Source organism: Tachypleus tridentatus, chromosome 13 (genome assembly GCF_004210375.1).
Source record: "Tachypleus tridentatus isolate NWPU-2018 chromosome 13, ASM421037v1, whole genome shotgun sequence".
NCBI lineage: Eukaryota > Metazoa > Arthropoda > Merostomata > Xiphosura > Limulidae > Tachypleus > Tachypleus tridentatus.
Genome location: NC_134837.1, coordinates 271318485 through 271340804, shown reverse-complemented (window position 1 = coordinate 271340804; position 22320 = coordinate 271318485). Strand labels below are relative to the sequence as shown.

The 22320-nt window shown below is 36.6% G+C and overlaps 11 non-coding genes across 11 annotated transcripts; all 11 read right to left on the bottom strand.

Moving 5' to 3' along the window:
* Positions 1-2175: 2175 nt before the first annotated feature.
* On the bottom strand, positions 2176-2248 carry TRNAV-UAC (transfer RNA valine (anticodon UAC)). The gene has a single exon. It is a non-coding gene; the product is annotated as a tRNA-Val (tRNA).
* Positions 2249-4102: 1854 nt separating this feature from the next.
* On the bottom strand, positions 4103-4175 carry TRNAV-UAC (transfer RNA valine (anticodon UAC)). Its single transcript has one exon. It is a non-coding gene; the product is annotated as a tRNA-Val (tRNA).
* Positions 4176-6038: 1863 nt separating this feature from the next.
* TRNAV-UAC (transfer RNA valine (anticodon UAC)) lies at positions 6039-6111 on the bottom strand. The gene has a single exon. It is a non-coding gene; the product is annotated as a tRNA-Val (tRNA).
* A 1864-nt stretch (positions 6112-7975) lies between these two features.
* On the bottom strand, positions 7976-8048 carry TRNAV-UAC (transfer RNA valine (anticodon UAC)). The gene has a single exon. It is a non-coding gene; the product is annotated as a tRNA-Val (tRNA).
* A 1862-nt stretch (positions 8049-9910) lies between these two features.
* TRNAV-UAC (transfer RNA valine (anticodon UAC)) lies at positions 9911-9983 on the bottom strand. The gene has a single exon. It is a non-coding gene; the product is annotated as a tRNA-Val (tRNA).
* Positions 9984-11845: 1862 nt separating this feature from the next.
* Positions 11846-11918, bottom strand: TRNAV-UAC (transfer RNA valine (anticodon UAC)). Its single transcript has one exon. It is a non-coding gene; the product is annotated as a tRNA-Val (tRNA).
* Positions 11919-13781: 1863 nt separating this feature from the next.
* TRNAV-UAC (transfer RNA valine (anticodon UAC)) lies at positions 13782-13854 on the bottom strand. The gene has a single exon. It is a non-coding gene; the product is annotated as a tRNA-Val (tRNA).
* Positions 13855-15717: 1863 nt separating this feature from the next.
* TRNAV-UAC (transfer RNA valine (anticodon UAC)) lies at positions 15718-15790 on the bottom strand. Its single transcript has one exon. It is a non-coding gene; the product is annotated as a tRNA-Val (tRNA).
* Positions 15791-17652: 1862 nt separating this feature from the next.
* Positions 17653-17725, bottom strand: TRNAV-UAC (transfer RNA valine (anticodon UAC)). Its single transcript has one exon. It is a non-coding gene; the product is annotated as a tRNA-Val (tRNA).
* Positions 17726-19588: 1863 nt separating this feature from the next.
* On the bottom strand, positions 19589-19661 carry TRNAV-UAC (transfer RNA valine (anticodon UAC)). The gene has a single exon. It is a non-coding gene; the product is annotated as a tRNA-Val (tRNA).
* Positions 19662-21526: 1865 nt separating this feature from the next.
* TRNAV-UAC (transfer RNA valine (anticodon UAC)) lies at positions 21527-21599 on the bottom strand. Its single transcript has one exon. It is a non-coding gene; the product is annotated as a tRNA-Val (tRNA).
* Between the last annotated feature and the right edge of the window lie 721 nt (positions 21600-22320).

Sequence of the window (22320 nt, the reverse complement as noted above, 5' to 3'; positions counted from 1 at the left end):
TTAGAGTGGAAAACTATTCCCAAAATCCGAATAGGATCCTGGGAAATTCTCAACTCACCAAGGACGAAGTCTGCAGAAGAGGCCAAACACCCAACCCACAAACCCTGACTCTTGGTCCAGTTGATCTTCCCACCAGTAGCTTTGCCAAAAGTTTGGCAGACATCCAACACATGCGGCAAAGATTCGGCGTCTCGTAAGGTTAAGGTGGTATCATCAGCATGCTGATAAGTAAGTGAAGGCGTGGTGAGTAGCACTTCGAACCTGGGACCTTCCGCGTGTAAAGCGGATGTGATAACCACTACACCACAAGCACGTCACTTCCTGTTTTCTTCCTTTTACTGTTTTCAAAATAAATCATTAACGTTTCAAATATCTCATTTCGCAAACTAAACAAACACAAATATAATGACAGCTTTACATATAACCGTAAATAAAATAACACTCTTCCTTGTCTACGAAAGCCAAAAGTAATTTCATAATGTGCTAACGTGTCTTCAAACGACATCATCGAGCCTACAGTATTCAACGTTTTCACCCCTCTCTCAATTGCCTTTAAACGTGCAATTTAATTTACTCGTTCTTTTCTCTTTCTAGTAGAAACTGAACAGAAGAATTTCATAACTTTAATTTTTTTATCACAATTATTACACGAAAACGTAATAAGCGATTTAATACGTCTTTTAAATCCTTCAATATGCTTATGGATTCCTGCGAAAAATATTTCATATTTCTTATCTTGCGACCAATTAGATGATCGCACTCTGGCTGATGTCTCGTTCTCGCACCCAACTTCTTCAAGGTGTTCAATACGACAAAGTTTCATGGTGACTCTCAAGCTCCTAAAATGATAATTTTGTAAAGGCGCTCTTGTTTTAACAGTACGTTGACAGTCGCGGGTTGTAGGATATCACATCGGTGGGAAAACGTCTAATGTGCAGAAGAGGTCTCATCTGTTTTGAAAACACTCTCTTCAAAAACCATCTACTCTTGGCGACTAACGTCGTCTCTCAAGGTTATATATCGTTGTTCTCGTTGAAAATGACTTTACCAAAACATAGAATCTTGTTCAAAAAAAACGTTTACCAGAACCAGCTGCACCTGGAAGCAGGAAACACTTCAGAATAATGTATATTCTGCTGTCGTGGCATCGTAATTTCCTCGTACCTATTTAATCTTCACTATATTCAAGTGAAAGAAATACAATTTTTAAATAAGTACGTAAAACAGGAGATTCGATAACAACAATAAGATATTAAGCATCGCAAATAGCCTTTACTAAGTGAAGACATTCTGGAAAAATAAAGAAATCAGACAAAAATTGATAAACAGAACAAGGAGTCTTCAAGAAAACAATGATCTCTATAGGCGGTCGCTTCTCTTCCCTGTAAGAGTGGCAAGACATGGCGTTTAGGACCTTTGAGTCGCTATCTGTGGTTCGTTTATTTCCAATTCCAATCAAATAACATGTATGCATTGTCAGACGTAGTGGAATTTACGATATTATCGCCAATTCCACCGATCGGTAAAAATAAAGTACATCAAACAGTCGGTGGTGAACGACTTTGAAGAATTGCCTTAACTCTTTTCCGTCACTAGTAAGTTGCAGATGATAACTCGCATATCCATGCAATAGTTCTAACCGCTATTTAAAACAAAAGGTTAAAGAACGAAACATATAGGTTGATTAGCTGTCACAGCTTGAATAGTTGTTCTCAACAAACACTGACGGAGTCGTGATCTTTAAACATTACCTGTACAACTAAGAAGGTACGTTACCTAAACTTAAAATAAGGTCGCGTGAATCGACATTTCAAACTCTTCACGCATTTGAAATAGAAAAAAAACATAGAGGAACCCTTTCCATGGAACAGGAGTTCTAAATTGCTGGTCAGATTCTTCGTCGAATGTTATATGATTACACGAAGGCCTATTGAAAACGTGAAATTTCGCAGCCGTGCACGCATTATATCCAAAACCAATAGCGATTCTTTTTCGGTTTATTAAACAACATTTATACGAATTTCGGAAGGTGGTTACAAGAAAAGGAAAAAAGTGTGTAAATCCTGTGACATCTCAGAACCGTCTCACGCTCTGACACTGAATTTATGATGAAAATTTCGTTCCACGTTCTTACCAACTGAATTAAAAGGAAACAAACGATTTAAATAATAAATATGTGCCTGCCAGGGTTCGAACCTGGGACCTTCCGCGTGTAAAGCGGATGTGATAACCACTACACCACAAGCACGTCACTTCCTGTTTTCTTCCTTTTACTGTTTTCAAAATAAATCATTAACGTTTCAAATATCTCATTTCGCAAACTAAACAAACACAAATATAATGACAGCTTTACATATAACCGTAAATAAAATAACACTCTTCCTTGTCTACGAAAGCCAAAAGTAATTTCATAATGTGCTAACGTGTCTTCAAACGACATCATCGAGCCTACAGTATTCAACGTTTTCACCCCTCTCTCAATTGCCTTTAAACGTGCAATTTAATTTACTCGTTCTTTTCTCTTTCTAGTAGAAACTGAACAGAAGAATTTCATAACTTTAATTTTTTTATCACAATTATTACACGAAAACGTAATAAGCGATTTAATACGTCTTTTAAATCCTTCAATATGCTTATGGATTCCTGCGAAAAATATTTCATATTTCTTATCTTGCGACCAATTAGATGATCGCACTCTGGCTGATGTCTCGTTCTCGCACCCAACTTCTTCAAGGTGTTCAATACGACAAAGTTTCATGGTGACTCTCAAGCTCCTAAAATGATAATTTTGTAAAGGCGCTCTTGTTTTAACAGTACGTTGACAGTCGCGGGTTGTAGGATATCACATCGGTGGGAAAACGTCTAATGTGCAGAAGAGGTCTCATCTGTTTTGAAAACACTCTCTTCAAAAACCATCTACTCTTGGCGACTAACGTCGTCTCTCAAGGTTATATATCGTTGTTCTCGTTGAAAATGACTTTACCAAAACATAGAATCTTGTTCAAAAAAAACGTTTACCAGAACCAGCTGCACCTGGAAGCAGGAAACACTTCAGAATAATGTATATTCTGCTGTCGTGGCATCGTAATTTCCTCGTACCTATTTAATCTTCACTATATTCAAGTGAAAGAAATACAATTTTAAATAAGTACGTAAAACAGGAGATTCGATAACAACAATAAGATATTAAGCATCGCAAATAGCCTTTACTAAGTGAAGACATTCTGGAAAAATAAAGAAATCAGACAAAAATTGATAAACAGAACAAGGAGTCTTCAAGAAAACAATGATCTCTATAGGCGGTCGCTTCTCTTCCCTGTAAGAGTGGCAAGACATGGCGTTTAGGACCTTTGAGTCGCTATCTGTGGTTCGTTTATTTCCAATTCCAATCAAATAACATGTATGCATTGTCAGACGTAGTGGAATTTACGATATTATCGCCAATTCCACCGATCGGTAAAAATAAAGTACATCAAACAGTCGGTGGTGAACGACTTTGAAGAATTGCCTTAACTCTTTTCCGTCACTAGTAAGTTGCAGATGATAACTCGCATATCCATGCAATAGTTCTAACCGCTATTTAAAACAAAAGGTTAAAGAACGAAACATATAGGTTGATTAGCTGTCACAGCTTGAATAGTTGTTCTCAACAAACACTGACGGAGTCGTGATCTTTAAACATTACCTGTACAACTAAGAAGGTACGTTACCTAAACTTAAAATAAGGTCGCGTGAATCGACATTTCAAACTCTTCACGCATTTGAAATAGAAAAAAAAAATAGAGGAACCCTTTCCATGGAACAGGAGTTCTAAATTGCTGGTCAGATTCTTCGTCGAATGTTATATGATTACACGAAGGCCTATTGAAAACGTGAAATTTCGCAGCCGTGCACGCATTATATCAAAACCAATAGCGATTCTTTTCGGTTTATTAAACAACATTTATACGAATTTCGGAAGGTGGTTACAAGAAAAGGAAAAAAGTGTGTAAATCCTGTGACATCTCAGAACCGTCTCACGCTCTGACACTGAATTTATGATGAAAATTTCGTTCCACGTTCTTACCAACTGAATTAAAAGGAAACAAACGATTTAAATATAAATGCCTGCCAGGGTTCGAACCTGGGACCTTCCGCGTGTAAAGCGGATGTGATAACCACTACACCACAAGCACGTCACTTCCTGTTTTCTTCCTTTTACTGTTTTCAAAATAAATCATTAACGTTTCAAATATCTCATTTCGCAAACTAAACAAACACAAATATAATGACAGCTTTACATATAACCGTAAATAAAATAACACTCTTCCTTGTCTACGAAAGCCAAAAGTAATTTCATAATGTGCTAACGTGTCTTCAAACGACATCATCGAGCCTACAGTATTCAACGTTTTCACCCCTCGCTCAATTGCCTTTAAACGTGCAATTTAATTTACTCGTTCTTTTCTCTTTCTAGTAGAAACTGAACAGAAGAATTTCATAACTTTAATTTTTTTATCACAATTATTACACGAAAACGTAATAAGCGATTTAATACGTCTTTTAAATCCTTCAATATGCTTATGGATTCCTGCGAAAAATATTTCATATTTCTTATCTTGCGACCAATTAGATGATCGCACTCTGGCTGATGTCTCGTTCTCGCACCCAACTTCTTCAAGGTGTTCAATACGACAAAGTTTCATGGTGACTCTCAAGCTCCTAAAATGATAATTTTGTAAAGGCGCTCTTGTTTTAACAGTACGTTGACAGTCGCGGGTTGTAGGATATCACATCGGTGGGAAAACGTCTAATGTGCAGAAGAGGTCTCATCTGTTTTGAAAACACTCTCTTCAAAAAACCATCTACTCTTGGCGACTAACGTCGTCTCTCAAGGTTATATATCGTTGTTCTCGTTGAAAATGACTTTACCAAAACATAGAATCTTGTTAAAAAAAAACGTTTACCAGAACCAGCTGCACCTGGAAGCAGGAAACACTTCAGAATAATGTATATTCTGCTGTCGTGGCATCGTAATTTCCTCGTACCTATTTAATCTTCACTATATTCAAGTGAAAGAAATACAATTTTTAAATAAGTACGTAAAACAGGAGATTCGATAACAACAATAAGATATTAAGCATCGCAAATAGCCTTTACTAAGTGAAGACATTCTGGAAAAATAAAGAAATCAGACAAAAATTGATAAACAGAACAAGGAGTCTTCAAGAAAACAATGATCTCTATAGGCGGTCGCTTCTCTTCCCTGTAAGAGTGGCAAGACATGGCGTTTAGGACCTTTGAGTCGCTATCTGTGGTTCGTTTATTTCCAATTCCAATCAAATAACATGTATGCATTGTCAGACGTAGTGGAATTTACGATATTATCGCCAATTCCACCGATCGGTAAAAATAAAGTACATCAAACAGTCGGTGGTGAACGACTTTGAAGAATTGCCTTAACTCTTTTCCGTCACTAGTAAGTTGCAGATGATAACTCGCATATCCATGCAATAGTTCTAACCGCTATTTAAAACAAAAGGTTAAAGAACGAAACATATAGGTTGATTAGCTGTCACAGCTTGAATAGTTGTTCTCAACAAACACTGACGGAGTCGTGATCTTTAAACATTACCTGTACAACTAAGAAGGTACGTTACCTAAACTTAAAATAAGGTCGCGTGAATCGACATTTCAAACTCTTCACGCATTTGAAGTAGAAAAAAAAACATAGAGGAACCCTTTCCATGGAACAGGAGTTCTAAATTGCTGGTCAGATTCTTCGTCGAATGTTATATGATTACACGAAGGCCTATTGAAAACGTGAAATTTCGCAGCCGTGCACGCATTATATCCAAAACCAATAGCGATTCTTTTCGGTTTATTAAACAACATTTATACGAATTTCGGAAGGTGGTTACAAGAAAAGGAAAAAAGTGTGTAAATCCTGTGACATCTCAGAACCGTCTCACGCTCTGACACTGAATTTATGATGAAAATTTCGTTCCACGTTCTTACCAACTGAATTAAAAGGAAACAAACGATTTAAATAATAAATATGTGCCTGCCAGGGTTCGAACCTGGGACCTTCCGCGTGTAAAGCGGATGTGATAACCACTACACCACAAGCACGTCACTTCCTGTTTTCTTCCTTTTACTGTTTTCAAAATAAATCATTAACGTTTCAAATATCTCATTTCGCAAACTAAACAAACACAAATATAATGACAGCTTTACATATAACCGTAAATAAAATAACACTCTTCCTTGTCTACGAAAGCCAAAAGTAATTTCATAATGTGCTAACGTGTCTTCAAACGACATCATCGAGCCTACAGTATTCAACGTTTTCACCCCTCTCTCTCAATTGCCTTTAAACGTGCAATTTAATTTACTCGTTCTTTTCTCTTTCTAGTAGAAACTGAACAGAAGAATTTCATAACTTTAATTTTTTTATCACAATTATTACACGAAAACGTAATAAGCGATTTAATACGTCTTTTAAATCCTTCAATATGCTTATGGATTCCTGCGAAAAATATTTCATATTTCTTATCTTGCGACCAATTAGATGATCGCACTCTGGCTGATGTCTCGTTCTCGCACCCAACTTCTTCAAGGTGTTCAATACGACAAAGTTTCATGGTGACTCTCAAGCTCCTAAAATGATAATTTTGTAAAGGCGCTCTTGTTTTAACAGTACGTTGACAGTCGCGGGTTGTAGGATATCACATCGGTGGGAAAACGTCTAATGTGCAGAAGAGGTCTCATCTGTTTTGAAAACACTCTCTTCAAAAAACCATCTACTCTTGGCGACTAACGTCGTCTCTCAAGGTTATATATCGTTGTTCTCGTTGAAAATGACTTTACCAAAACATAGAATCTTGTTAAAAAAAAACGTTTACCAGAACCAGCTGCACCTGGAAGCAGGAAACACTTCAGAATAATGTATATTCTGCTGTCGTGGCATCGTAATTTCCTCGTACCTATTTAATCTTCACTATATTCAAGTGAAAGAAATACAATTTTTAAATAAGTACGTAAAACAGGAGATTCGATAACAACAATAAGATATTAAGCATCGCAAATAGCCTTTACTAAGTGAAGACATTCTGGAAAAATAAAGAAATCAGACAAAATTGATAAACAGAACAAGGAGTCTTCAAGAAAACAATGATCTCTATAGGCGGTCGCTTCTCTTCCCTGTAAGAGTGGCAAGACATGGCGTTTAGGACCTTTGAGTCGCTATCTGTGGTTCGTTTATTTCCAATTCCAATCAAATAACATGTATGCATTGTCAGACGTAGTGGAATTTACGATATTATCGCCAATTCCACCGATCGGTAAAAATAAAGTACATCAAACAGTCGGTGGTGAACGACTTTGAAGAATTGCCTTAACTCTTTTCCGTCACTAGTAAGTTGCAGATGATAACTCGCATATCCATGCAATAGTTCTAACCGCTATTTAAAACAAAAGGTTAAAGAACGAAACATATAGGTTGATTAGCTGTCACAGCTTGAATAGTTGTTCTCAACAAACACTGACGGAGTCGTGATCTTTAAACATTACCTGTACAACTAAGAAGGTACGTTACCTAAACTTAAAATAAGGTCGCGTGAATCGACATTTCAAACTCTTCACGCATTTGAAATAGAAAAAAAAACATAGAGGAACCCTTTCCATGGAACAGGAGTTCTAAATTGCTGGTCAGATTCTTCGTCGAATGTTATATGATTACACGAAGGCCTATTGAAAACGTGAAATTTCGCAGCCGTGCACGCATTATATCCAAAACCAATAGCGATTCTTTTCGGTTTATTAAACAACATTTATACGAATTTCGGAAGGTGGTTACAAGAAAAGGAAAAAAGTGTGTAAATCCTGTGACATCTCAGAACCGTCTCACGCTCTGACACTGAATTTATGATGAAAATTTCGTTCCACGTTCTTACCAACTGAATTAAAAGGAAACAAACGATTTAAATAATAAATATGTGCCTGCCAGGGTTCGAACCTGGGACCTTCCGCGTGTAAAGCGGATGTGATAACCACTACACCACAAGCACGTCACTTCCTGTTTTCTTCCTTTTACTGTTTTCAAAATAAATCATTAACGTTTCAAATATCTCATTTCGCAAACTAAACAAACACAAATATAATGACAGCTTTACATATAACCGTAAATAAAATAACACTCTTCCTTGTCTACGAAAGCCAAAAGTAATTTCATAATGTGCTAACGTGTCTTCAAACGACATCATCGAGCCTACAGTATTCAACGTTTTCACCCTCGCTCAATTGCCTTTAAACGTGCAATTTAATTTACTCGTTCTTTTCTCTTTCTAGTAGAAACTGAACAGAAGAATTTCATAACTTTAATTTTTTTATCACAATTATTACACGAAAACGTAATAAGCGATTTAATACGTCTTTTAAATCCTTCAATATGCTTATGGATTCCTGCGAAAAATATTTCATATTTCTTATCTTGCGACCAATTAGATGATCGCACTCTGGCTGATGTCTCGTTCTCGCACCCAACTTCTTCAAGGTGTTCAATACGACAAAGTTTCATGGTGACTCTCAAGCTCCTAAAATGATAATTTTGTAAAGGCGCTCTTGTTTTAACAGTACGTTGACAGTCGCGGGTTGTAGGATATCACATCGGTGGGAAAACGTCTAATGTGCAGAAGAGGTCTCATCTGTTTTGAAAACACTCTCTTCAAAAAACCATCTACTCTTGGCGACTAACGTCGTCTCTCAAGGTTATATATCGTTGTTCTCGTTGAAAATGACTTTACCAAAACATAGAATCTTGTTAAAAAAAAACGTTTACCAGAACCAGCTGCACCTGGAAGCAGGAAACACTTCAGAATAATGTATATTCTGCTGTCGTGGCATCGTAATTTCCTCGTACCTATTTAATCTTCACTATATTCAAGTGAAAGAAATACAATTTTTTAAATAAGTACGTAAAACAGGAGATTCGATAACAACAATAAGATATTAAGCATCGCAAATAGCCTTTACTAAGTGAAGACATTCTGGAAAAATAAAGAAATCAGACAAAATTGATAAACAGAACAAGGAGTCTTCAAGAAAACAATGATCTCTATAGGCGGTCGCTTCTCTTCCCTGTAAGAGTGGCAAGACATGGCGTTTAGGACCTTTGAGTCGCTATCTGTGGTTCGTTTATTTCCAATTCCAATCAAATAACATGTATGCATTGTCAGACGTAGTGGAATTTACGATATTATCGCCAATTCCACCGATCGGTAAAAATAAAGTACATCAAACAGTCGGTGGTGAACGACTTTGAAGAATTGCCTTAACTCTTTTCCGTCACTAGTAAGTTGCAGATGATAACTCGCATATCCATGCAATAGTTCTAACCGCTATTTAAAACAAAAGGTTAAAGAACGAAACATATAGGTTGATTAGCTGTCACAGCTTGAATAGTTGTTCTCAACAAACACTGACGGAGTCGTGATCTTTAAACATTACCTGTACAACTAAGAAGGTACGTTACCTAAACTTAAAATAAGGTCGCGTGAATCGACATTTCAAACTCTTCACGCATTTGAAATAGAAAAAAAACATAGAGGAACCCTTTCCATGGAACAGGAGTTCTAAATTGCTGGTCAGATTCTTCGTCGAATGTTATATGATTACACGAAGGCCTATTGAAAACGTGAAATTTCGCAGCCGTGCACGCATTATATCCAAAACCAATAGCGATTCTTTTTCGGTTTATTAAACAACATTTATACGAATTTCGGAAGGTGGTTACAAGAAAAGGAAAAAAGTGTGTAAATCCTGTGACATCTCAGAACCGTCTCACGCTCTGACACTGAATTTATGATGAAAATTTCGTTCCACGTTCTTACCAACTGAATTAAAAGGAAACAAACGATTTAAATAATAAATATGTGCCTGCCAGGGTTCGAACCTGGGACCTTCCGCGTGTAAAGCGGATGTGATAACCACTACACCACAAGCACGTCACTTCCTGTTTTCTTCCTTTTTACTGTTTTCAAAATAAATCATTAACGTTTCAAATATCTCATTTCGCAAACTAAACAAACACAAATATAATGACAGCTTTACATATAACCGTAAATAAAATAACACTCTTCCTTGTCTACGAAAGCCAAAAGTAATTTCATAATGTGCTAACGTGTCTTCAAACGACATCATCGAGCCTACAGTATTCAACGTTTTCACCCTCGCTCAATTGCCTTTAAACGTGCAATTTAATTTACTCGTTCTTTTCTCTTTCTAGTAGAAACTGAACAGAAGAATTTCATAACTTTAATTTTTTTATCACAATTATTACACGAAAACGTAATAAGCGATTTAATACGTCTTTTAAATCCTTCAATATGCTTATGGATTCCTGCGAAAAATATTTCATATTTCTTATCTTGCGACCAATTAGATGATCGCACTCTGGCTGATGTCTCGTTCTCGCACCCAACTTCTTCAAGGTGTTCAATACGACAAAGTTTCATGGTGACTCTCAAGCTCCTAAAATGATAATTTTGTAAAGGCGCTCTTGTTTTAACAGTACGTTGACAGTCGCGGGTTGTAGGATATCACATCGGTGGGAAAACGTCTAATGTGCAGAAGAGGTCTCATCTGTTTTGAAAACACTCTCTTCAAAAACCATCTACTCTTGGCGACTAACGTCGTCTCTCAAGGTTATATATCGTTGTTCTCGTTGAAAATGACTTTACCAAAACATAGAATCTTGTTCAAAAAAAACGTTTACCAGAACCAGCTGCACCTGGAAGCAGGAAACACTTCAGAATAATGTATATTCTGCTGTCGTGGCATCGTAATTTCCTCGTACCTATTTAATCTTCACTATATTCAAGTGAAAGAAATACAATTTTTAAATAAGTACGTAAAACAGGAGATTCGATAACAACAATAAGATATTAAGCATCGCAAATAGCCTTTACTAAGTGAAGACATTCTGGAAAAATAAAGAAATCAGACAAAATTGATAAACAGAACAAGGAGTCTTCAAGAAAACAATGATCTCTATAGGCGGTCGCTTCTCTTCCCTGTAAGAGTGGCAAGACATGGCGTTTAGGACCTTTGAGTCGCTATCTGTGGTTCGTTTATTTCCAATTCCAATCAAATAACATGTATGCATTGTCAGACGTAGTGGAATTTACGATATTATCGCCAATTCCACCGATCGGTAAAAATAAAGTACATCAAACAGTCGGTGGTGAACGACTTTGAAGAATTGCCTTAACTCTTTTCCGTCACTAGTAAGTTGCAGATGATAACTCGCATATCCATGCAATAGTTCTAACCGCTATTTAAAACAAAAGGTTAAAGAACGAAACATATAGGTTGATTAGCTGTCACAGCTTGAATAGTTGTTCTCAACAAACACTGACGGAGTCGTGATCTTTAAACATTACCTGTACAACTAAGAAGGTACGTTACCTAAACTTAAAATAAGGTCGCGTGAATCGACATTTCAAACTCTTCACGCATTTGAAGTAGAAAAAAAAACATAGAGGAACCCTTTCCATGGAACAGGAGTTCTAAATTGCTGGTCAGATTCTTCGTCGAATGTTATATGATTACACGAAGGCCTATTGAAAACGTGAAATTTCGCAGCCGTGCACGCATTATATCCAAAACCAATAGCGATTCTTTTTCGGTTTATTAAACAACATTTATACGAATTTCGGAAGGTGGTTACAAGAAAAGGAAAAAAGTGTGTAAATCCTGTGACATCTCAGAACCGTCTCACGCTCTGACACTGAATTTATGATGAAAATTTCGTTCCACGTTCTTACCAACTGAATTAAAAGGAAACAAACGATTTAAATAATAAATATGTGCCTGCCAGGGTTCGAACCTGGGACCTTCCGCGTGTAAAGCGGATGTGATAACCACTACACCACAAGCACGTCACTTCCTGTTTTCTTCCTTTTTTACTGTTTTCAAAATAAATCATTAACGTTTCAAATATCTCATTTCGCAAACTAAACAAACACAAATATAATGACAGCTTTACATATAACCGTAAATAAAATAACACTCTTCCTTGTCTACGAAAGCCAAAAGTAATTTCATAATGTGCTAACGTGTCTTCAAACGACATCATCGAGCCTACAGTATTCAACGTTTTCACCCCTCGCTCAATTGCCTTTAAACGTGCAATTTAATTTACTCGTTCTTTTCTCTTTCTAGTAGAAACTGAACAGAAGAATTTCATAACTTTAATTTTTTTATCACAATTATTACACGAAAACGTAATAAGCGATTTAATACGTCTTTTAAATCCTTCAATATGCTTATGGATTCCTGCGAAAAATATTTCATATTTCTTATCTTGCGACCAATTAGATGATCGCACTCTGGCTGATGTCTCGTTCTCGCACCCAACTTCTTCAAGGTGTTCAATACGACAAAGTTTCATGGTGACTCTCAAGCTCCTAAAATGATAATTTTGTAAAGGCGCTCTTGTTTTAACAGTACGTTGACAGTCGCGGGTTGTAGGATATCACATCGGTGGGAAAACGTCTAATGTGCAGAAGAGGTCTCATCTGTTTTGAAAACACTCTCTTCAAAAACCATCTACTCTTGGCGACTAACGTCGTCTCTCAAGGTTATATATCGTTGTTCTCGTTGAAAATGACTTTACCAAAACATAGAATCTTGTTCAACAAAAACGTTTACCAGAACCAGCTGCACCTGGAAGCAGGAAACACTTCAGAATAATGTATATTCTGCTGTCGTGGCATCGTAATTTCCTCGTACCTATTTAATCTTCACTATATTCAAGTGAAAGAAATACAATTTTAAATAAGTACGTAAAACAGGAGATTCGATAACAACAATAAGATATTAAGCATCGCAAATAGCCTTTACTAAGTGAAGACATTCTGGAAAAATAAAGAAATCAGACAAAATTGATAAACAGAACAAGGAGTCTTCAAGAAAACAATGATCTCTATAGGCGGTCGCTTCTCTTCCCTGTAAGAGTGGCAAGACATGGCGTTTAGGACCTTTGAGTCGCTATCTGTGGTTCGTTTATTTCCAATTCCAATCAAATAACATGTATGCATTGTCAGACGTAGTGGAATTTACGATATTATCGCCAATTCCACCGATCGGTAAAAATAAAGTACATCAAACAGTCGGTGGTGAACGACTTTGAAGAATTGCCTTAACTCTTTTCCGTCACTAGTAAGTTGCAGATGATAACTCGCATATCCATGCAATAGTTCTAACCGCTATTTAAAACAAAAGGTTAAAGAACGAAACATATAGGTTGATTAGCTGTCACAGCTTGAATAGTTGTTCTCAACAAACACTGACGGAGTCGTGATCTTTAAACATTACCTGTACAACTAAGAAGGTACGTTACCTAAACTTAAAATAAGGTCGCGTGAATCGACATTTCAAACTCTTCACGCATTTGAAGTAGAAAAAAAAACATAGAGGAACCCTTTCCATGGAACAGGAGTTCTAAATTGCTGGTCAGATTCTTCGTCGAATGTTATATGATTACACGAAGGCCTATTGAAAACGTGAAATTTCGCAGCCGTGCACGCATTATATCCAAAACCAATAGCGATTCTTTTTCGGTTTATTAAACAACATTTATACGAATTTCGGAAGGTGGTTACAAGAAAAGGAAAAAAGTGTGTAAATCCTGTGACATCTCAGAACCGTCTCACGCTCTGACACTGAATTTATGATGAAAATTTCGTTCCACGTTCTTACCAACTGAATTAAAAGGAAACAAACGATTTAAATAATAAATATGTGCCTGCCAGGGTTCGAACCTGGGACCTTCCGCGTGTAAAGCGGATGTGATAACCACTACACCACAAGCACGTCACTTCCTGTTTTCTTCCTTTTTACTGTTTTCAAAATAAATCATTAACGTTTCAAATATCTCATTTCGCAAACTAAACAAACACAAATATAATGACAGCTTTACATATAACCGTAAATAAAATAACACTCTTCCTTGTCTACGAAAGCCAAAAGTAATTTCATAATGTGCTAACGTGTCTTCAAACGACATCATCGAGCCTACAGTATTCAACGTTTTCACCCCTCGCTCAATTGCCTTTAAACGTGCAATTTAATTTACTCGTTCTTTTCTCTTTCTAGTAGAAACTGAACAGAAGAATTTCATAACTTTAATTTTTTTATCACAATTATTACACGAAAACGTAATAAGCGATTTAATACGTCTTTTAAATCCTTCAATATGCTTATGGATTCCTGCGAAAAATATTTCATATTTCTTATCTTGCGACCAATTAGATGATCGCACTCTGGCTGATGTCTCGTTCTCGCACCCAACTTCTTCAAGGTGTTCAATACGACAAAGTTTCATGGTGACTCTCAAGCTCCTAAAATGATAATTTTGTAAAGGCGCTCTTGTTTTAACAGTACGTTGACAGTCGCGGGTTGTAGGATATCACATCGGTGGGAAAACGTCTAATGTGCAGAAGAGGTCTCATCTGTTTTGAAAACACTCTCTTCAAAAACCATCTACTCTTGGCGACTAACGTCGTCTCTCAAGGTTATATATCGTTGTTCTCGTTGAAAATGACTTTACCAAAACATAGAATCTTGTTCAAAAAAAAACGTTTACCAGAACCAGCTGCACCTGGAAGCAGGAAACACTTCAGAATAATGTATATTCTGCTGTCGTGGCATCGTAATTTCCTCGTACCTATTTAATCTTCACTATATTCAAGTGAAAGAAATACAATTTTAAATAAGTACGTAAAACAGGAGATTCGATAACAACAATAAGATATTAAGCATCGCAAATAGCCTTTACTAAGTGAAGACATTCTGGAAAAATAAAGAAATCAGACAAAATTGATAAACAGAACAAGGAGTCTTCAAGAAAACAATGATCTCTATAGGCGGTCGCTTCTCTTCCCTGTAAGAGTGGCAAGACATGGCGTTTAGGACCTTTGAGTCGCTATCTGTGGTTCGTTTATTTCCAATTCCAATCAAATAACATGTATGCATTGTCAGACGTAGTGGAATTTACGATATTATCGCCAATTCCACCGATCGGTAAAAATAAAGTACATCAAACAGTCGGTGGTGAACGACTTTGAAGAATTGCCTTAACTCTTTTCCGTCACTAGTAAGTTGCAGATGATAACTCGCATATCCATGCAATAGTTCTAACCGCTATTTAAAACAAAAGGTTAAAGAACGAAACATATAGGTTGATTAGCTGTCACAGCTTGAATAGTTGTTCTCAACAAACACTGACGGAGTCGTGATCTTTAAACATTACCTGTACAACTAAGAAGGTACGTTACCTAAACTTAAAATAAGGTCGCGTGAATCGACATTTCAAACTCTTCACGCATTTGAAGTAGAAAAAAAAACATAGAGGAACCCTTTCCATGGAACAGGAGTTCTAAATTGCTGGTCAGATTCTTCGTCGAATGTTATATGATTACACGAAGGCCTATTGAAAACGTGAAATTTCGCAGCCGTGCACGCATTATATCCAAAACCAATAGCGATTCTTTTTCGGTTTATTAAACAACATTTATACGAATTTCGGAAGGTGGTTACAAGAAAAGGAAAAAAGTGTGTAAATCCTGTGACATCTCAGAACCGTCTCACGCTCTGACACTGAATTTATGATGAAAATTTCGTTCCACGTTCTTACCAACTGAATTAAAAGGAAACAAACGATTTAAATAATAAATATGTGCCTGCCAGGGTTCGAACCTGGGACCTTCCGCGTGTAAAGCGGATGTGATAACCACTACACCACAAGCACGTCACTTCCTGTTTTCTTCCTTTTTACTGTTTTCAAAATAAATCATTAACGTTTCAAATATCTCATTTCGCAAACTAAACAAACACAAATATAATGACAGCTTTACATATAACCGTAAATAAAATAACACTCTTCCTTGTCTACGAAAGCCAAAAGTAATTTCATAATGTGCTAACGTGTCTTCAAACGACATCATCGAGCCTACAGTATTCAACGTTTTCACCCCTCGCTCAATTGCCTTTAAACGTGCAATTTAATTTACTCGTTCTTTTCTCTTTCTAGTAGAAACTGAACAGAAGAATTTCATAACTTTAATTTTTTTATCACAATTATTACACGAAAACGTAATAAGCGATTTAATACGTCTTTTAAATCCTTCAATATGCTTATGGATTCCTGCGAAAAATATTTCATATTTCTTATCTTGCGACCAATTAGATGATCGCACTCTGGCTGATGTCTCGTTCTCGCACCCAACTTCTTCAAGGTGTTCAATACGACAAAGTTTCATGGTGACTCTCAAGCTCCTAAAATGATAATTTTGTAAAGGCGCTCTTGTTTTAACAGTACGTTGACAGTCGCGGGTTGTAGGATATCACATCGGTGGGAAAACGTCTAATGTGCAGAAGAGGTCTCATCTGTTTTGAAAACACTCTCTTCAAAAACCATCTACTCTTGGCGACTAACGTCGTCTCTCAAGGTTATATATCGTTGTTCTCGTTGAAAATGACTTTACCAAAACATAGAATCTTGTTCAAAAAAAACGTTTACCAGAACCAGCTGCACCTGGAAGCAGGAAACACTTCAGAATAATGTATATTCTGCTGTCGTGGCATCGTAATTTCCTCGTACCTATTTAATCTTCACTATATTCAAGTGAAAGAAATACAATTTTAAATAAGTACGTAAAACAGGAGATTCGATAACAACAATAAGATATTAAGCATCGCAAATAGCCTTTACTAAGTGAAGACATTCTGGAAAAATAAAGAAATCAGACAAAATTGATAAACAGAACAAGGAGTCTTCAAGAAAACAATGATCTCTATAGGCGGTCGCTTCTCTTCCCTGTAAGAGTGGCAAGACATGGCGTTTAGGACCTTTGAGTCGCTATCTGTGGTTCGTTTATTTCCAATTCCAATCAAATAACATGTATGCATTGTCAGACGTAGTGGAATTTACGATATTATCGCCAATTCCACCGATCGGTAAAAATAAAGTACATCAAACAGTCGGTGGTGAACGACTTTGAAGAATTGCCTTAACTCTTTTCCGTCACTAGTAAGTTGCAGATGATAACTCGCATATCCATGCAATAGTTCTAACCGCTATTTAAAACAAAAGGTTAAAGAACGAAACATATAGGTTGATTAGCTGTCACAGCTTGAATAGTTGTTCTCAACAAACACTGACGGAGTCGTGATCTTTAAACATTACCTGTACAACTAAGAAGGTACGTTACCTAAACTTAAAATAAGGTCGCGTGAATCGACATTTCAAACTCTTCACGCATTTGAAGTAGAAAAAAAAACATAGAGGAACCCTTTCCATGGAACAGGAGTTCTAAATTGCTGGTCAGATTCTTCGTCGAATGTTATATGATTACACGAAGGCCTATTGAAAACGTGAAATTTCGCAGCCGTGCACGCATTATATCCAAAACCAATAGCGATTCTTTTTCGGTTTATTAAACAACATTTATACGAATTTCGGAAGGTGGTTACAAGAAAAGGAAAAAAGTGTGTAAATCCTGTGACATCTCAGAACCGTCTCACGCTCTGACACTGAATTTATGATGAAAATTTCGTTCCACGTTCTTACCAACTGAATTAAAAGGAAACAAACGATTTAAATAATAAATATGTGCCTGCCAGGGTTCGAACCTGGGACCTTCCGCGTGTAAAGCGGATGTGATAACCACTACACCACAAGCACGTCACTTCCTGTTTTCTTCCTTTTTACTGTTTTCAAAATAAATCATTAACGTTTCAAATATCTCATTTCGCAAACTAAACAAACACAAATATAATGACAGCTTTACATATAACCGTAAATAAAATAACACTCTTCCTTGTCTACGAAAGCCAAAAGTAATTTCATAATGTGCTAACGTGTCTTCAAACGACATCATCGAGCCTACAGTATTCAACGTTTTCACCCCTCGCTCAATTGCCTTTAAACGTGCAATTTAATTTACTCGTTCTTTTCTCTTTCTAGTAGAAACTGAACAGAAGAATTTCATAACTTTAATTTTTTTATCACAATTATTACACGAAAACGTAATAAGCGATTTAATACGTCTTTTAAATCCTTCAATATGCTTATGGATTCCTGCGAAAAATATTTCATATTTCTTATCTTGCGACCAATTAGATGATCGCACTCTGGCTGATGTCTCGTTCTCGCACCCAACTTCTTCAAGGTGTTCAATACGACAAAGTTTCATGGTGACTCTCAAGCTCCTAAAATGATAATTTTGTAAAGGCGCTCTTGTTTTAACAGTACGTTGACAGTCGCGGGTTGTAGGATATCACATCGGTGGGAAAACGTCTAATGTGCAGAAGAGGTCTCATCTGTTTTGAAAACACTCTCTTCAAAAACCATCTACTCTTGGCGACTAACGTCGTCTCTCAAGGTTATATATCGTTGTTCTCGTTGAAAATGACTTTACCAAAACATAGAATCTTGTTCAACAAAAACGTTTACCAGAACCAGCTGCACCTGGAAGCAGGAAACACTTCAGAATAATGTATATTCTGCTGTCGTGGCATCGTAATTTCCTCGTACCTATTTAATCTTCACTATATTCAAGTGAAAGAAATACAATTTTAAATAAGTACGTAAAACAGGAGATTCGATAACAACAATAAGATATTAAGCATCGCAAATAGCCTTTACTAAGTGAAGACATTCTGGAAAAATAAAGAAATCAGACAAAAATTGATAAACAGAACAAGGAGTCTTCAAGAAAACAATGATCTCTATAGGCGGTCGCTTCTCTTCCCTGTAAGAGTGGCAAGACATGGCGTTTAGGACCTTTGAGTCGCTATCTGTGGTTCGTTTATTTCCAATTCCAATCAAATAACATGTATGCATTGTCAGACGTAGTGGAATTTACGATATTATCGCCAATTCCACCGATCGGTAAAAATAAAGTACATCAAACAGTCGGTGGTGAACGACTTTGAAGAATTGCCTTAACTCTTTTCCGTCACTAGTAAGTTGCAGATGATAACTCGCATATCCATGCAATAGTTCTAACCGCTATTTAAAACAAAAGGTTAAAGAACGAAACATATAGGTTGATTAGCTGTCACAGCTTGAATAGTTGTTCTCAACAAACACTGACGGAGTCGTGATCTTTAAACATTACCTGTACAACTAAGAAGGTACGTTACCTAAACTTAAAATAAGGTCGCGTGAATCGACATTTCAAACTCTTCACGCATTTGAAGTAGAAAAAAAAACATAGAGGAACCCTTTCCATGGAACAGGAGTTCTAAATTGCTGGTCAGATTCTTCGTCGAATGTTATATGATTACACGAAGGCCTATTGAAAACGTGAAATTTCGCAGCCGTGCACGCATTATATCCAAAACCAATAGCGATTCTTTTTCGGTTTATTAAACAACATTTATACGAATTTCGGAAGGTGGTTACAAGAAAAGGAAAAAAGTGTGTAAATCCTGTGACATCTCAGAACCGTCTCACGCTCTGACACTGAATTTATGATGAAAATTTCGTTCCACGTTCTTACCAACTGAATTAAAAGGAAACAAACGATTTAAATAATAAATATGTGCCTGCCAGGGTTCGAACCTGGGACCTTCCGCGTGTAAAGCGGATGTGATAACCACTACACCACAAGCACGTCACTTCCTGTTTTCTTCCTTTTTTACTGTTTTCAAAATAAATCATTAACGTTTCAAATATCTCATTTCGCAAACTAAACAAACACAAATATAATGACAGCTTTACATATAACCGTAAATAAAATAACACTCTTCCTTGTCTACGAAAGCCAAAAGTAATTTCATAATGTGCTAACGTGTCTTCAAACGACATCATCGAGCCTACAGTATTCAACGTTTTCACCCCTCGCTCAATTGCCTTTAAACGTGCAATTTAATTTACTCGTTCTTTTCTCTTTCTAGTAGAAACTGAACAGAAGAATTTCATAACTTTAATTTTTTTATCACAATTATTACACGAAAACGTAATAAGCGATTTAATACGTCTTTTAAATCCTTCAATATGCTTATGGATTCCTGCGAAAAATATTTCATATTTCTTATCTTGCGACCAATTAGATGATCGCACTCTGGCTGATGTCTCGTTCTCGCACCCAACTTCTTCAAGGTGTTCAATACGACAAAGTTTCATGGTGACTCTCAAGCTCCTAAAATGATAATTTTGTAAAGGCGCTCTTATTTTAACAGTACGTTGACAGTCGCGGGTTGTAGGATATCACATCGGTGGGAAAACGTCTAATGTGCAGAAGAGGTCTCATCTGTTTTGAAAACACTCTCTTCAAAAAAACCATCTACTCTTGGCGACTAACGTCGTCTCTCAAGGTTATATATCGTTGTTCTCGTTGAAAATGACTTTACCAAAACATAGAATCTTGTTCAACAAAAACGTTTACCAGAACCAGCTGCACCTGGAAGCAGGAAACACTTCAGAATAATGTATATTCTGCTGTCGTGGCATCGTAATTTCCTCGTACCTATTTAATCTTCACTATATTCAAGTGAAAGAAATACAATTTTAAATAAGTACGTAAAACAGGAGATTCGATAACAACAATAAGATATTAAGCATCGCAAATAGCCTTTACTAAGTGAAGACATTCTGGAAAAATAAAGAAATCAGACAAAATTGATAAACAGAACAAGGAGTCTTCAAGAAAACAATGATCTCTATAGGCGGTCGCTTCTCTTCCCTGTAAGAGTGGCAAGACATGGCGTTTAGGACCTTTGAGTCGCTATCTGTGGTTCGTTTATTTCCAATTCCAATCAAATAACATGTATGCATTGTCAGACGTAGTGGAATTTACGATATTATCGCCAATTCCACCGATCGGTAAAAATAAAGTACATCAAACAGTCGGTGGTGAACGACTTTGAAGAATTGCCTTAACTCTTTTCCGTCACTAGTAAGTTGCAGATGATAACTCGCATATCCATGCAATAGTTCTAACCGCTATTTAAAACAAAAGGTTAAAGAACGAAACATATAGGTTGATTAGCTGTCACAGCTTGAATAGTTGTTCTCAACAAACACTGACGGAGTCGTGATCATTAAACATTACCTGTACAACTAAGAAGGTACGTTACCTAAACTTAAAATAAGGTCGCGTGAATCGACATTTCAAACTCTTCACGCATTTGAAGTAGAAAAAAAAACATAGAGGAACCCTTTCCATGGAACAGGAGTTCTAAATTGCTGGTCAGATTCTTCGTCGAATGTTATATGATTACACGAAGGCCTATTGAAAACGTGAAATTTCGCAGCCGTGCACGCATTATATCCAAAACCAATAGCGATTCTTTTTCGGTTTATTAAACAACATTTATACGAATTTCGGAAGGTGGTTACAAGAAAAGGAAAAAAGTGTGTAAATCCTGTGACATCTCAGAACCGTCTCACGCTCTGACACTGAATTTATGATGAAAATTTCGTTCCACGTTCTTACCAACTGAATTAAAAGGAAACAAACGATTTAAATAATAAATATGTGCCTGCCAGGGTTCGAACCTGGGACCTTCCGCGTGTAAAGCGGATGTGATAACCACTACACCACAAGCACGTCACTTCCTGTTTTCTTCCTTTTTTACTGTTTTCAAAATAAATCATTAACGTTTCAAATATCTCATTTCGCAAACTAAACAAACACAAATATAATGACAGCTTTACATATAACCGTAAATAAAATAACACTCTTCCTTGTCTACGAAAGCCAAAAGTAATTTCATAATGTGCTAACGTGTCTTCAAACGACATCATCGAGCCTACAGTATTCAACGTTTTCACCCCTCGCTCAATTGCCTTTAAACGTGCAATTTAATTTACTCGTTCTTTTCTCTTTCTAGTAGAAACTGAACAGAAGAATTTCATAACTTTAATTTTTTTATCACAATTATTACACGAAAACGTAATAAGCGATTTAATACGTCTTTTAAATCCTTCAATATGCTTATGGATTCCTGCGAAAAATATTTCATATTTCTTATCTTGCGACCAATTAGATGATCGCACTCTGGCTGATGTCTCGTTCTCGCACCCAACTTCTTCAAGGTGTTCAATACGACAAAGTTTCATGGTGACTCTCAAGCTCCTAAAATGATAATTTTGTAAAGGCGCTCTTGTTTTAACAGTACGTTGACAGTCGCGGGTTGTAGGATATCACATCGGTGGGAAAACGTCTAATGTGCAGAAGAGGTCTCATCTGTTTTGAAAACACTCTCTTCAAAAACCATCTACTCTTGGCGACTAACGTCGTCTCTCAAGGTTATATATCGTTGTTCTCG